We start from the raw sequence: 15,102 nt of genomic DNA, 5'->3' as shown, positions 1-15,102 counted from the left end.
GGCGAATATGTTAGGTGCGACCGGGAGTCGAACTCCTTAACCCACCTGGCCTGCTGGGTCTTATATAAATAGTATTCAATACTGGGTTAATGAAATTTTCGTTCTGATTTATACAAGTAGTTTAATCGAATCTTGTGTACATAGATGTAACATCACAAATATAAACATAGTGAACAAAATGACAGCATTTTATTAAAACGTTCAATTAATGTACAAACATATTTCTAGTTCGACTACATCACCTCACATGACATACTCAGCTGGTTTTCAACTGGAAGTAATAACATTTCCACGTTTTTACTAAGAAGCATCTAGAGATGTTCGAGGTGTTTTTTTCTGTTCTCGTTTTAATTCATACTGATCAGACTTTAGAGTTTTCTGATTTTTAAGAAATATAGTTGTATTTTTGAATAGGAGAGTAAAAAAGATGAAATCGAAAACTAAAGTGTTGTGATAATTATGTAATTCTGAGAAACGTGAGAGTAAAAGCAAGAAATGATGTGTAATAATACATTTATCACAAAATTTTCAATAACCAGTGCTGACTACCCTTTTCTCCCGATTATTTAACAGTAATCATTTCGTCCAGTACCAGAGTTCATGTGGTTAGATGGGATACAACACACATGACAGCGGTACAAATGACGTTAATAAAATTCATGATATAAATGTCAACTGCTATTGCATGAATTAGATTTAATAAATGTATTGTAAATATTACCAACTTATTCTTAGGTCCGCTATGGCCAAGTGGTTAAAGCACTTGTCATCCTAAACATGCTAGCCTTTCTTTATAATGTGACGATAAATCTCACTATTCGTTAGTGAAAGATTTGACGATGGGTGGTGACGGCTAGCGCAGGTAGCTCTCGTGTAGTTTTGCGAGAAATTCAAAACCAAGTTACACTTGATGTTTAGGGACAACAATATACCAGTTGATCCATGTAAGCTCTCCCATCCTCTAGCCTAAAACTATTTAAAAAGTGTTAACGCTAGCCATAACATATACATATAATTATGAAAACTGCAGTTATACACGCTTGGAATTAGTGCACATCTACAAGAAAGTAGTTTAGAATTAATTAAACGATTAACTTGTTATTGAATATATATATACAGCGTAGACAATAGTAAAATTTGAGCTGTGTTTTGGTTGGGAAAATAAAAGAAGGTTTACGGCCTAATAGATGAGCAAAAATTTGTTTGATTTATTCCTTGTTTTTCCCAGTGATGTGTCTGCAGATTTACAACGCTTGAATTCTGATATCGATATCCGATAGCCCTTTGTGTAGTTTTGTGCTTAACTTAAAAAAAAAAAATAGCTTCTCAGTTTTTAACCATTTAATAACCTGCATTATTTTCAGTTTTGCTTCTTGTACTTCTCGAAGTTGAAGTTCTTGTCGAGTTAAAATAATAGATTTTAGTTGAGATTTACTTGTAGCACTTATGTTTTATTATACAACAACTAAAATTTGATAAGCTCTATTTAACATAATATCAAAAAATACGTAACTGCGTTTTAATAATGTTTAATGTACTTTATGACCTATCTGGGATAGTCACGTGTGTTTGTGTAACCAAATGGCCTGGCATGGCCTAGCGCGTTAAGGCGTGCACTTCGTAATCTGAGGGTCGCGGGTTCGCGCCCGAGTCGCGCCAAAACATGCTCGCCCTCCCAGCCGTGGGAGCGTTATAATGTTACAGTCAATCCCACTTTTCGTTGGTAAAAGAGTAGCCCAAGAGTTGGCGGTGGGTGGTGATGACTAGCTGCCTTCCCTCTAGTCTTACACTGCTAAATTAGGGACGGCAAGCACAGATAGCCCTCGAGTAGCTTTGTGCGAAATTCGAAAACAAACAAACAAACATTGTGTAACCGAAAACTACATTAGTCCTAGTATTAAACACATTACTTATCGGGATCTATGATTTTGTGGGTTATAGTACCCCTAATAACGCATAAATGTAAACATAAATACCGTCAATATTGCAATTAATTATATTAATTAATGCTGGACTTTGTTATGTAATTCATATTGAAAATGAGTGATTTCACCCAACCTCTAGTCGGGTTTTTACACTGAGTACTGTAACAGTAAAAAAACATTATTGAATATAATGCCGCACGTGGACCTCGCAAACTGGTAGGTAATTTGGGTGTTAAAACGACCTTTGATAAAATTTCAGAATCAAGGTATAAAAACTTGCAAGTGGTGTTTGCTTGCAACTGAAAAATACTACAGGAGAGAGAACAAATGTACCCCGTTGGTACAGCGGTAAGCCTACAGATTTGTAACACCCAAATACTGGGTTCGATTCTCCTCGGTGGACTCAGCAAAGAGCCTGCTGTGGCTTTGCGATAAGAAAACACACACACAGATAATAAGTGCAAAGCTCAGGAAATATCACTATAGGGTCTAACCGTATTAAAACCAAAACGATAAATGTACGATAATTAAAAAAAAAAAACAATTATGTTCTAAAAATTCACATATCACTTAATTTTAGTCTGGTTATTATTTATATCTATATATAATCAAACACGAATAATGGTTTGGTTTGTTTCGAGTTTCGCGCAAAGCTACACGAGGGCTTTCTGCGCTAGCCGTTCCGTATTTAACAGTATAAGACTAGAGGGAAGTCAACTTGTCATCACCACCCACCGCCAACTCTTGGACTACTCTTTTACCAACGAATAGTTGAATTGACCGTCACATTTTAACGTTTCCACGGCTGAAAGGGCGAGCATGTTTGGTGCGACAGTGATTCGAACCCACAACCCTCAGATTACGAGTCGAACGCTTTAACCCACCTGGCCATGCCGGGCCTCACAAATAATGAAAGGTTTGTCCAAACTGAAAATTTAAAATGATAAAAATATAACAATTATTATGCATCATAATAAATGTCTAACCGAAATTAAAGATTAAACTCAGTAAGAGTATTAATTTTTGTGTATTTATATATACACTGAATCCACGTAATCGACTAAAGTCAGTCAACAAAATGTTCGAATGAGAGTAAATATTTAATAATTTTTACACTAAGTGTCTATGAAGAATTTTTTATTAAAAAGCACGAGATATTTATTGTGATTCGACCTATTACCCTATATCAGTTATTTTGAGAAAATAGCGTGCCACTACAAAAATCATCACCTCGACCAGGCCTAAAAAACATCAACCCAGTTTGAAACCGTGAATTCAATTCATATGAGTCATGTTTCTTTTTTTGGGACTTCCAGATACTCTATCGTATTACAGGATTTTAAAAGAAAGGCAGCAATACAGATTTTAATTTCCTTCAATACTAATTTTATCAGTATTTCAGTCCCTAAAATTTTTTTCTCTGTTAATTTGTTGTGAAAATTAGTTTTCGGAAGTGTTCCAAGGCTATTTGATCCAGTGTTACCGACGAAAGACTTGTAGTCACCAAAACCGGTTTGACAACACAGAATGGTGGGTTGAAACAAAGATGGACCGAACAGTATTTTGTATGAAATACTGGAGATATGTGTTAGAGAAAAGGCACTAAAATGTTATTATTATAGATACAGTCAAAAGTTGTGGTCACAAGTTAGTATAATCCTTTTATCTAAATGTTTTATTCAACGCATGTGGTCGCTCGAGATTTGAGATATTAAATTTGTAAATAAAACATTTAGGTACTAGATTTGACCCTTAAATTTTGTTCTAACTTTTGAAATATAGAAATATAATAAAAATTCAGATATGTATTATTAAAAGAAACGTACGTGTATGTGAGTATAGAATATCATATTTTACAATTCAATGAAAGTATAAGTTACAGTGAATATAGTTTATGTTCAAATGTTTTCATTATGAATAGCATATGAATAATATTCATTTGTACAGCTTATGCTACTGACAAGATAATATGACGAATTCGGGAGAAGACGCTGAGTAATAGTTATTACACAAACATACACTCAGAATCATATGAAAATAAGCGACTTATTTTTAGTTGTATTAGTGTTATTTTATTTTGATTTTAGTTAACAACTATGTGGATTATATACTTTGCTATCAGTTCTTCGTTATTAATTCAGTTATCCCTTTCCAAGGTGTTTTTGTTTACAACGATTACACACTTGACTAGATATGGAAAATTCAACATGAACAGTGGCTGTCTTAATGATGCCAAGGTAGAACAACTATTTGGTATTTCTTACTTGCTCTAACAGTGTAATCATATTACGGATTCAAAACCAGAACCGTGGCGCAATCAGACATGTCTTAGGTGACTAAACAGCAGCGTTTTAGCTACGATCTGTTCAAATCGTTATTATAAAAATAAGTGTTTAATTATTCATAATGATTTCACGCCACCTGCTGAGACAGTGGTAAGTCTATGGATATACAACATTCGAATCAGGGGTTCGATTCCTCTCGGTGGCTACAGCAGATAGCACGAAATAGTGGCTTTGCTATAAGAAAAAAATCAAACCGGTTTCATATTTTCCTTTCTGAAAACGTAATCGTGATTCAGCCTGTTTCCAGTCGTCAACCAGGTGGTCGTCTGTTAGATGAGAATCATTGTCTAAAAATGTAGATTTAAAAACTTTTAATTTTTACTTCCTAAATTGAATAACTGAATTAACACATAACTTGTAGCATTCATTATTTAAACGATACTAAATCCATACTAGTAATTAAAAGAACATTTTCTTAAAGGCGTGTTGTTGTTGTTTTTTTTTAATTTTGCGCAAAACTACACAAGGGCTAGCTGCACTAGCTGTCCCTAATTTAGTTGTGTAAGACTAGAGGGAAAGCAGCTAGTCATCACCACCCACCGCCAACTCTTGAGCTACTCTTTTACCATCACATTTTAACGTTCCCACGGCTGAAAGGGCGAGCATGTTTGATGCGACGGGGAATCGAACCCGCGTCCCTCCCATTACGAGTCGAACGCCTTAACCCACCTCACCATGCCGGACCTTGAAGGTGTGGAATCTTAAGGTCAATTTTTTACATGTTGTTAGCGCCCTAGAAAGAAGCGAATTAAGAAATAAAAACGGTCCTGGAAGCTAAGCTATTTTTATGAAGACACTCCAGTGAGGTCGGTGAAAACGAGTACTTGACAAACTGAGGGAGAGCTTTGTCTGTAATATCCACTGGTACTGTTCATACATATCACAAATTAAACAAAAATGTATTGTGCAAAATTCTTCCTTTTTTGCATTCATTGCCTTTGTGAAGTAATATACCTATATGACGAAAAAAGTTATATGAAATGATACCCGTTTTTGTTTATCATCTGTTAAAAGAAAACTCGAGACAAAGTATTAAAATAAACAATTACAATTATTTTCGATAGACCGCTGGTCCACCAGTAATTTTTCCGGTGTGCCGGTTGCCATTCAACCCCATCATCCCAAAGTTTATTTCTGAAAATAAACCAAAACGTATAGAAGGAATATAGACATAATAGTGAATAAATTGTTTGTACATCTTTAAAAACTATCAAATACAAATCAAAAACAAATTTCATAACCAAATGTCGTGGAACAAATAAAACTAAGTGCACAATAAAAAAAATTCGGGTTTGTTTTGATTTTTGCGCAAAGCTATACGAGGGCTATCTGCGCTAGTCGTCCCTAATTTAGTGGTGTAAGACGAGAGGGAAGGCAGCTAGTCATCACCACCAACCACCAACTTTTGGTCTACTCTTTTACCAACGATTAGTGGGATTGAACATAAGATTATAACTCCCCCACGGTTGAAAGGGCGAGCATGTTTGGTCCAATGGGGATTCCAACACGCGACCCTCAGATCACGAGTCAAGCGCCTTAACCACCTGGCTATGATGAGTCCTCTCCTTGTCGAATACAAACAACAAAAAACTTCGGAAAAGTTAGTGCCCACAACAGTAAAACATTTAGTCCTATTTTCATGCGCGAGATAATTATATTTCACAGAAAGGTCTTCTTTCAGATGATGATAACATACACAAAATGCATTGGTGATTTAGATCATAAAAAATCCGACGTTGAAGAGAAATGAATAAAGGTGACATTAGTTTGTTTAGTTTTAGTTACGCGCGGCTGGTTACACAGCTTTAGCGTAGTAAGTCCTTAAACCTATCTCTGATCCTTCTGGGGACGTGTGATCATAGCTTTTTACCGTGTACTTGATTTTATGTGTGTAATCTAAGAACACGGCTTTCGTACGCTATCCCGTATGTTAGTTCCTTTGTTATTGGAATAACCTAAGTCGGAAAAAAAAATTTGTTGTTGTTGTTTTAACTGTCAAGAAGAATAGTTCGCACGATTCGGAATCACCCCCATGGTGGTGAAAACTGTACATATGTTGAAGACTTAAAAGCTTGCACTTTGCTGGTGAACAAAACTTCCGAAACTGTTTCTGAAATCACAGCCAATGCAAAATAAAGTAAATTTACTTCCAGCACTCTGGGACTAATCTTTACCAAAAAAATAGTAGGATTGTTCATCGTACTATAAATCTCCCACGGCTGAGAGGACGAGAATATTAGGCGAAGAGTTTCGAATCCACGGACTGCGAGTCGACCACCAGGCGATATTGACCCGATTCGTCTTGCAGACGTAACATATCCATTATATCTGATATTAAAATTTGATGAGACAGTGCGTTGGATATAGGTTCATTAGTTTGGCAGAACTGCTTTTTTAAAAATAGGAATGGAAGCGTGGGACGGTTAATTAAAAAAATCATTTGTGAGTTATGTACTCGCTTACATATACATCACTCGACCAAAAAAAATCTCATCCTTACTTTCTTGGATCAAACACTGACCTATAATCAGTTATTTTTAACAAGTGTGAAATTTCAACTCTCAAACATTACATTCTTAACAAGAACAAAGACTGCTTGAACAAAATTCATGGTTTCTCAATAATCATAAATTATGTAAACAAAAGCGCACAGTTATTAAAATAAAGTACCGGGAAGAAAATTACAATGCTTCATTTTTTTTCTCGGCGTTTTCTTCATTTCTTACTCGAGATAATTGAGATTCAACCATTATTTTGACTACACTGTACAGCACTTTGCACCCTCTGTAAGCGATTAGCACTGAAACACATAAAAATGAATTGATTCATCTGTAGCGCTCCGCCCTCTAGCAATTGAAAAATTGCCGTTTTGGCGTTGCGTGAAAAGAAGCATTGACGTCTATGAGTTAACTGTATATACTGTTGGTAAACTATCTTACGTCTTGGTTGAGTGTATTTCGACAGCACGTGCTTTTTCTCGGTTTCCCAGAACGTGAAATAACCTATATATAAAAGGCTAGGGGGTAGGCGTTACAACATTTGAGTGGTGAACTTGTTCTAACAAAGTAGATTCATCAAAAATATGACCTTTAGCTAAACATTAAACATTTCAGGTCAGGTTGCGTCCTCTTTATAAGTACAGCCAATGGGAGTTACTTCTGTAAAAGTGTGTATGGTATGATACAAAACTGTAAACTGCACCTGTGTTATGAGAAACACGAGTAGGGCGTGTTTGTAGCTCGTGTAGAGTAGTGGCGCTGGAGTATAGAAGCTGATTCCACAAATAATATATTTTTTATAATTTATACTGCTTCTGAGCAGCAGCACAGTGTTTATTTTTGAAATTGTTAAAGCGACATTCTTTTCACATACGAGAACTTGTGCCAAAAGCCTGACTCATTCAACCTCGTACTGTCTGTGTTACATCTTCAAAAGACCACCAGGCGAAGACTCTCAAACCCCACCATACACACTTGTCATTCCCGATAATGCAGAGAAAGAGGTTTGTCCTTTTCTTTTTTTAGTATTTTTTATCATCTAGACCAGTTTTCAATAATATCAGTACATAATAAAAGATTTAGCTATATTACGAAATAAAAAGCATATTAGGACTTTAAACCAATTTCGAACTGCATCAAGCCAGCCATGTAATGGAATATTTGTCACTAAAATATAAGACTGCGTGAAACAGGAAAGATCCGGTAAGTGTAAACTGAAACGAAATGTTAAATACTTGGAATTTTATTTTATTTGTGTTTCTATAGCTAAGACATAGGTAAGATAAGTATCTTTAACAAACTATAAGATATATTAATCGTAACTGTATAAAGCTATAACTGTTTGGTTAGGAGTACTTTGCCTGCTGACAAAAAAGAAGCTATTTTGTCCTTCAAGACTGTTCTTGCATACCCACCCTAGAAAATTTTAAAATTTAAACCCACAAGCTGTGTAGATGGCGAGTTCCGCTAACTGGTTGTCTTGGTCAGTAGTATATACTTAAGGATGGTTATTTAAACAAAAACACCCCGCAACATTAAATTATTGGACAATGTCCAACAGGGCTTGACCATCCTTAATTTTTTTCATCAAAGTTTTATTCTGGAATATTTTAAATGTTATGGTGTTGTTGTTTATTATTATTGAATTAACCTTTACACAAGTGCTACTTAATCTTATTTAAAGATGGTCATAATTGAACCTTGTGGAATATCTGACCTGACCTTTGATCCATGTATATCATAAGATGTCGTTCTGTTTGAAAATATTGAGTTCGTAACTGCACAGTTTTGTTCACGTGAATGCCTATGCACTGCCCCTAGCAAAACCATTATAATTACTTTGTTTTTACTAGTTAACAGAATTTGTTTGTTAAAGTGCCAGAATATGACGTAAGATACGGTCTTCTAGATTTTTAACATGTTAGTTAGGCTTAGAATCTCTCTATGTGAAACGGTTATTCTGTTTTGAAAATTCGTTACGGAACGTTCACGGTCAATGTTAGATTTCCCCAGTGGCATAGCGGTATGTCTGCAGACTCACACCACTAAAAACTGTGTTTCGATACCCTTGGTGGGCCGAACACAGATAGTCCATTGTGTAGCTTTGTGCTTAATTACAATCAATTAATATTAGATGGTTATTCAATACTTTCATCAAATAATTCGGTATTGCTTAACTTTTACATATTGAAACGATACAATTTCGCTTCCTTCATTGATTATGGAATATTCAAACACCATCAGTGTCAGACGAATGTTCGTAATAATACGCTGATAAAATGAGTTTACTTCCAGGCTTATTATTTTATAAATAACAACAATATGATTAATTAAACTAAGAATTAACATTTATTGCTAACCTTTGTCCAAAATATGCAGTAATGCCTCTAATATCAGGAATAACAATTTACCCCTAAACTAAACTAAATTTTCAGCTCAATAATTAGCCTCATTGGTAAGTTTTTTTTATTGGAAATCGACAAACAAGGTCAAAAGGCGTGAGAAGTGGAACCTGTTTCATTATAATTTGTATTTATGGTAAGTTAATTGCATTTCTGTTTAATTTTATTTATGACAGAGGAAGGAAGATGTGTTTGTGTTTGTTTGTGTTTTTTGAATTTCGCGCAAAGCTATTCGAGGGCTATCTGCGCTAGCCGTCCCTAATTTAGCAGTGTAAGATTAGAGGGAAGGCAGCTAGTCATCACCACCCATCGCCAACTCTTGGGCTACTCTTTTACCAACGAATAGTGGGATTGACTGTAACATTATAACGCCCCCACGGCTGAAAAGGCGTGAACGGGGACGCGAACCCCCGACCTTCAGATTACGAGTCGAACGCCTTAGCCCACGCGGCGGGTAGTGATGACTAGCTGCCTTCCCTCTAGTCTTACACTGCTACATTAGGGACGGCAGCGCAGATAACTCTCATGTAGTTTTGCGCGAAATTTAAAAACAAACAAACCAAGGGATGAATATTCCAGCTAGTGTAAGAAATAAAACTTCAACCGTGTTTAGATGCGATGAATCTATGTGTTGTTTACTAATAACACTAAGTAATAAGACATCAGCCACGTTTAAACACAAAAAAAACATGTATTAAACAAGATCGTTATCAAGATACTGTTATTCATATAATTTTTATTAATTTCATGAGAAAAACAGTAGTTAGACATGGGGATAATTAAACCCCATTGTTACATCATCAATTTGATCATAGAATTTTCAACGAAACAGAAAATTAGTACACTTTATTATGAAATTAAGTGGATAATAAATAGCTCTTTAGTTAGACCATTTACACACACAATTTTCAAAAACAAATTAGCGCATAAATCAATCCTTAAAGGTGAATTTTCAAGAAATTTAATAATTGCCTTAGAAACTGTACTTTGGTTAGGTATAATTTCTGTGTGGTTGCCATATTTTAAACACTTTTGTTTTTGAGTAAAAAATGAAACAAAATATGCGGGTCCTCAAACTCAAGTTCTTCTCGGTCGTTCGGCTGTTTCCGTGACGTTTTACAACTATGACGTAATAGTTGCCAAACACGCTTCGTTGCGCACCGACCATTTTGTTCCTTTCAGTGCTCGTGTTTTATGTAAATCTATCGGTGCTTTTTTCGGATTACATACTTTGTGAGACTATTATTTGTCTTGATATTGCTACTTTATGTTTGTTTTATGATAACATGGTTTACTGCGTTGCTTATGGTTGTAAAAACGGTTCGGCATAAGGCAAAAGCTTCTTTTCGTTTGCGTGGAAGGAGAAGGAACCGGCAAAGTGGCGACAGTGGGTGCGGATGGTCAATAGGAAGAACTGGACTCCTTCACATTATGCAAAGCTTTGTCAAGATCACTTTGAATGCTCATGTTTTGTGTTGGATCCTACTGTTTTGGATTCCGTGGGTTTCAAGTAGGATCATAGTTTTGAATAAACAATATCTTTAATTGTAGGTTAAACTCAAATATACTATTTTAGGTTTAACTGCATCTTGAAAAATATACACTCGTGACTTGGCTCCTCATCACCGAAGGGACCATTCAAGTCAACAGATTCATAGTATGATGCTTCCAAGACATCAATATTCAGGCAATTTCCATCAAAGCCTTGGGTCTGGGTAATGCATTCTTCATCTTTTAATCGGTTTGACACCTTGTCGTATGAGCAACAACAAAAGCAATATCTTCTGGTTAGCATCTGCTCGCATAAACCACACCTACATCTTGCACAAACATACGGAATATGTCATATAAATTATATATTTATGGTAAATATTAAATTAACTATTCAGACTGCTACATCTAGTTTGATTTTATAGACAGAATTATGACGTATAATTGAAATTCATTTTGTTACGAGTCATAAATACCCGGTACAATGATTGTGGAAGGGCCGAGTATTAGTTACCATAGTCGGCAAATTATAAACAATTAAAACCCAGTCTGTGATACCAATAATTTATAAACACCAGACAGGTTTCGAGATGCTTAAAATTGCACGTGAAATAATACAGATCATATTTGTTGTCATGACTTAGACTTACCATTCTTCCACTGGAGGTATGACTGACTCGCAACCGGCCTGGGCGCTATCAATATCACTCACAGTTCCGCTACTGTCGCTCGTGGAACTGTCCTCATCACTGGAACTTGTCAGATCTGTATCAAAAGTAACTGTTCTAGGTTCGTTCAGAGTAGGTTTGAATTGATATGGTGCTACTCGACACTGTTCAGAACACAAAGTCAAAACAGACTCCGGCTCTGTTTCTCCGATGCACTTGCCATGTTTATTTACATTCAACGCGCTAGTGTTGGCAGTTTGTTTGGCAACTATTACGTCACAGTACTTTTCCTAGTGGCAAACGTAAAAACTAAAGCGTTCGGATTGCCGCTCGGAAAGGGCTCTTTCTGCACCAAGTTCTATGTTTCATTTATTAGCACATATTTTTTATAAAAATGTGAACCTGCAAAATTAATAAGTATGAGTAGTTTTTTGACTGCAAAGTTTTCTTTTTTCTGTAAAATTCATCTTTAATGGGATATTAGTGTGATGATTCTGTTCTATAGACTGGTTGAAAGAAAGCTAGATTCCCGAGATATTTAAACATATCAAGACTATATTTTACTGAGTGTTCATTGGTAATAAATGGTTTTATAAAATCATCGAAAATTTTCTCCAGTTTACCTTTCATTATATGTAGGTCCGGCATGGCCAGATGGGTTAAGGCGTTCCACTCGTAATCCGAGGGTCGCGGGTTCGAATCCCCGTCGCACCAAACGTGCTCGCCCTTTTCAGCCGTGGGGGCGTTGTGTCATCTGGGTGGTGATGACTAGCTGCCTTCCCTCTAATCTTACCCTGCTAAGTTAGGGACGGCTAGCGCAGATAGCCCTCGAGTAGCTTTACGCGAAATTAAAAAAACAAACAAACATATGTATAATTATACGTGTCTGTGTTAAATGCAATAGGTCTCATAAGACAGTTTCGTGACTTATACAATCCAAAAAGCATCGCACAATCTTGAATTTATGGGTTTGATACTCTGATGAACTATTTCAGATGTGACTCTATTCTTTTTAGTTTTAACATATATGTTTGTAGTTTATCTTCTTTTCTTCGAGTAGGAGCAAACTTAAGTTTTATAAATCATGTGGTCTCTAACAATATGCGATTGACTTTATCTATATATGAGTCTATGTCTAAAATTACAATACCATTACCTTTATCGGTTTCATAGACAAATCAAAAGCTTCAGCGCTGCAAGTTCTCAATAGATAACTTATGTATTCGAGACCAAACCTGAAAGTTAAGTGGCTATGTTGTAAAAATTATCTCCTTCTATTCTGACAAATGTTTTATTTCTTAAATTGTTATAAAATTTCAAAAGAAGTAAAGAAATTTGCAAAGTTTAATTTAAACTTAGTTACCGAAAAAAGTTAAACCAAAAGAAAATATAGTTTCTTTAGTTTTCCTTTCGGGAACCGAAGACTGCCTGGAGGAATCACTTGTTTTAACCACTCTCACCATTATACAGTAGTGTGTTGTCTGTCAGTCAGCAGACACTAAAATGGTTTCACATGTGGGTCGCTTAACGATGCAATTTGTACTGCTGTGATGCCAGTAAAACGTGTACGTGCCATGAATCACAAAAAGTATTATGCACCCTGTAAACTACAACACAGTATGACATATGAACCTCAAAGACAAGAAATAAAAATATTTGCTACTCTTAATTTTAGTTTTATTTACTTTTGAAACAGAACAGTTTCGGGCACCCTGCGCAAGTATTTTTAGTTATAGTCAGTATATAGCTAAATAATTGTGTATTATTTTAGATGGGTTTACAACTTAACTACCTTCAAGTACATTTTGTCTTTTTAATTTGTTTAATTTCTTAAGTTCAACAATTCTCTATATAAGGAGACATTTATTGCTTTCAACTTCAATACATTTGTTATGTAGTGAAATATCAACTGTGTTAGCGACTTACCAGTAGGTTGTTAAACAAGAATGTTAACTTGTAATGCTTCAACTGAGATTAAATATGAAACCGTCACAATTCAGATTAGAACTTTAGTTAATAAAATATCAACACCTTTTAAACATAAATTCACAGTTTGTTACCATAAATAACGTAGCATTAACTGTGATTAAAGAAGAGAAATTCTATATTTTCCCTCCTGACAAGATATGTTACTCACACAGTGATGAAATCCTTCTGTTTTAACGGATTTCCTTTCTTTTCTAGTAGTCCAGGAAACTTTGATTGCCATTTAGGCTTAGGTTCCCTAAATGTAACCTTATGTGTACTTGTGCACAAAATATGATAAAGTTTTTCTTCCTTATGTGTTCAGCCTACATATAAATTATTTGTATGTTTTTCAGAATGAGCAGTTTCTGTCTTAATGTTTTATCGTCACTAATTTATAGCTAAAATGTGATTGTTTTATGTTTATTGTGTGTTAAACATGTAAAATACAGCTTTATTACGATTGGCGCCTCTGCATAACAACACCTTCGACGTTTAGCCTAAATTTAGTCCACTAGTAACCAAAACATTGGCCTCAAGCACCACTCTTCTTATAGGACGTGCAAGTAGAGATTGCAAACGAAACACATTTTACAATTTCGTAATAATACTAATTATTGTTTCTTACGAGTTTTACATAAAAGATAGATATATGGGCCATGTTCGTGCATCCACAAGTTCTTCGCGCCTTACCTTAAGAACCACTGTTATACATTGAATAGATACAACAAGCTTCTTTTGCTTGCTGGGGTCACTGAGGGCAGATGAAGCATGGCTTGTATCTTCTATAATGGTTGACGACCGCGATTTCTGAGAAGATATTCCATAGGCTTTTAGATGACTTACAAGGGTAACAGTCAGAATAGATACGTCAGTGTTAACATATTATCATTTTTGTTTTTTAGCTATAGAGATCTGTAACTCTTTAAGTGCATGACTGATAGTCCAAGATAATTATTTCTTTTCATAAGTTACGTAACTGGCATTAAACAAGTGGAGTTCTCAACGAACACGTATTTTTGGAGATTTTAGTTTTTTTACGTGTTGATCTTAGAAATAATCCTTATCAGGTAGTAAAGGCTAAAGATGGTTTGTAATCGAGGCTTTTTAAAGTGACGTTAACGAAACTTCTATGTATCGTAATATACAGAAGAATAAAGTAAATGTTTTCTAAAAGACAAAAATGACAATCACACTTACATTTTTTTAATCATAAAATGACTGGTTAGTTTCACATGTCGAGAAAAGCAAAGAATTCTGTGGACGAAATCCAGACATCTACTCTGTGTGATGTTGCACTTAACATTTAATAGATCACTGTAAAACTGCTTTGAAATTCCGAGCCCTATGGGAAATGATGATAAACAAACAGTAATACTTGAGCATTCCAAAAGGTTTTGGGTATCCTTACAGGGAGCATAACACACTAACTTTAGAGTAACAGAGGTACTTCCTGCCAATTTTAAAGTGTTTACATAATACGCTTAACGTGTTTAATGTCCATGTAAAATAATATTTTAAGAGGAAGGACAGTATACAACACAAAAAAGTTATTTAAATATATGTTTATTTTATGGAAAAATATTTCGGTTTCTATCTCATTAAGAAATAAAACGCCGTCAATAATGAGACTGTAGTGTTTTACTATTATATTATATTATATTAATAAGTCAGATTGGAAAAAAATCTCGTTTGTACAATAATTACCATAATTAATGCCATAAAAACGTACAGAAACCCATTTAAATTTACAAGAGGAAGAGACTACCAAACATACAGGTTATTTGGACACGACTGAGGTGTGGTTA

Source organism: Tachypleus tridentatus, chromosome 1 (assembly GCF_004210375.1).
Source record: "Tachypleus tridentatus isolate NWPU-2018 chromosome 1, ASM421037v1, whole genome shotgun sequence".
Classification (NCBI taxonomy): Eukaryota; Metazoa; Arthropoda; class Merostomata; order Xiphosura; family Limulidae; genus Tachypleus; species Tachypleus tridentatus.
The sequence above is the reverse complement of the archived record's forward strand: the minus strand, read 5'-3'. Positions refer to the sequence as shown.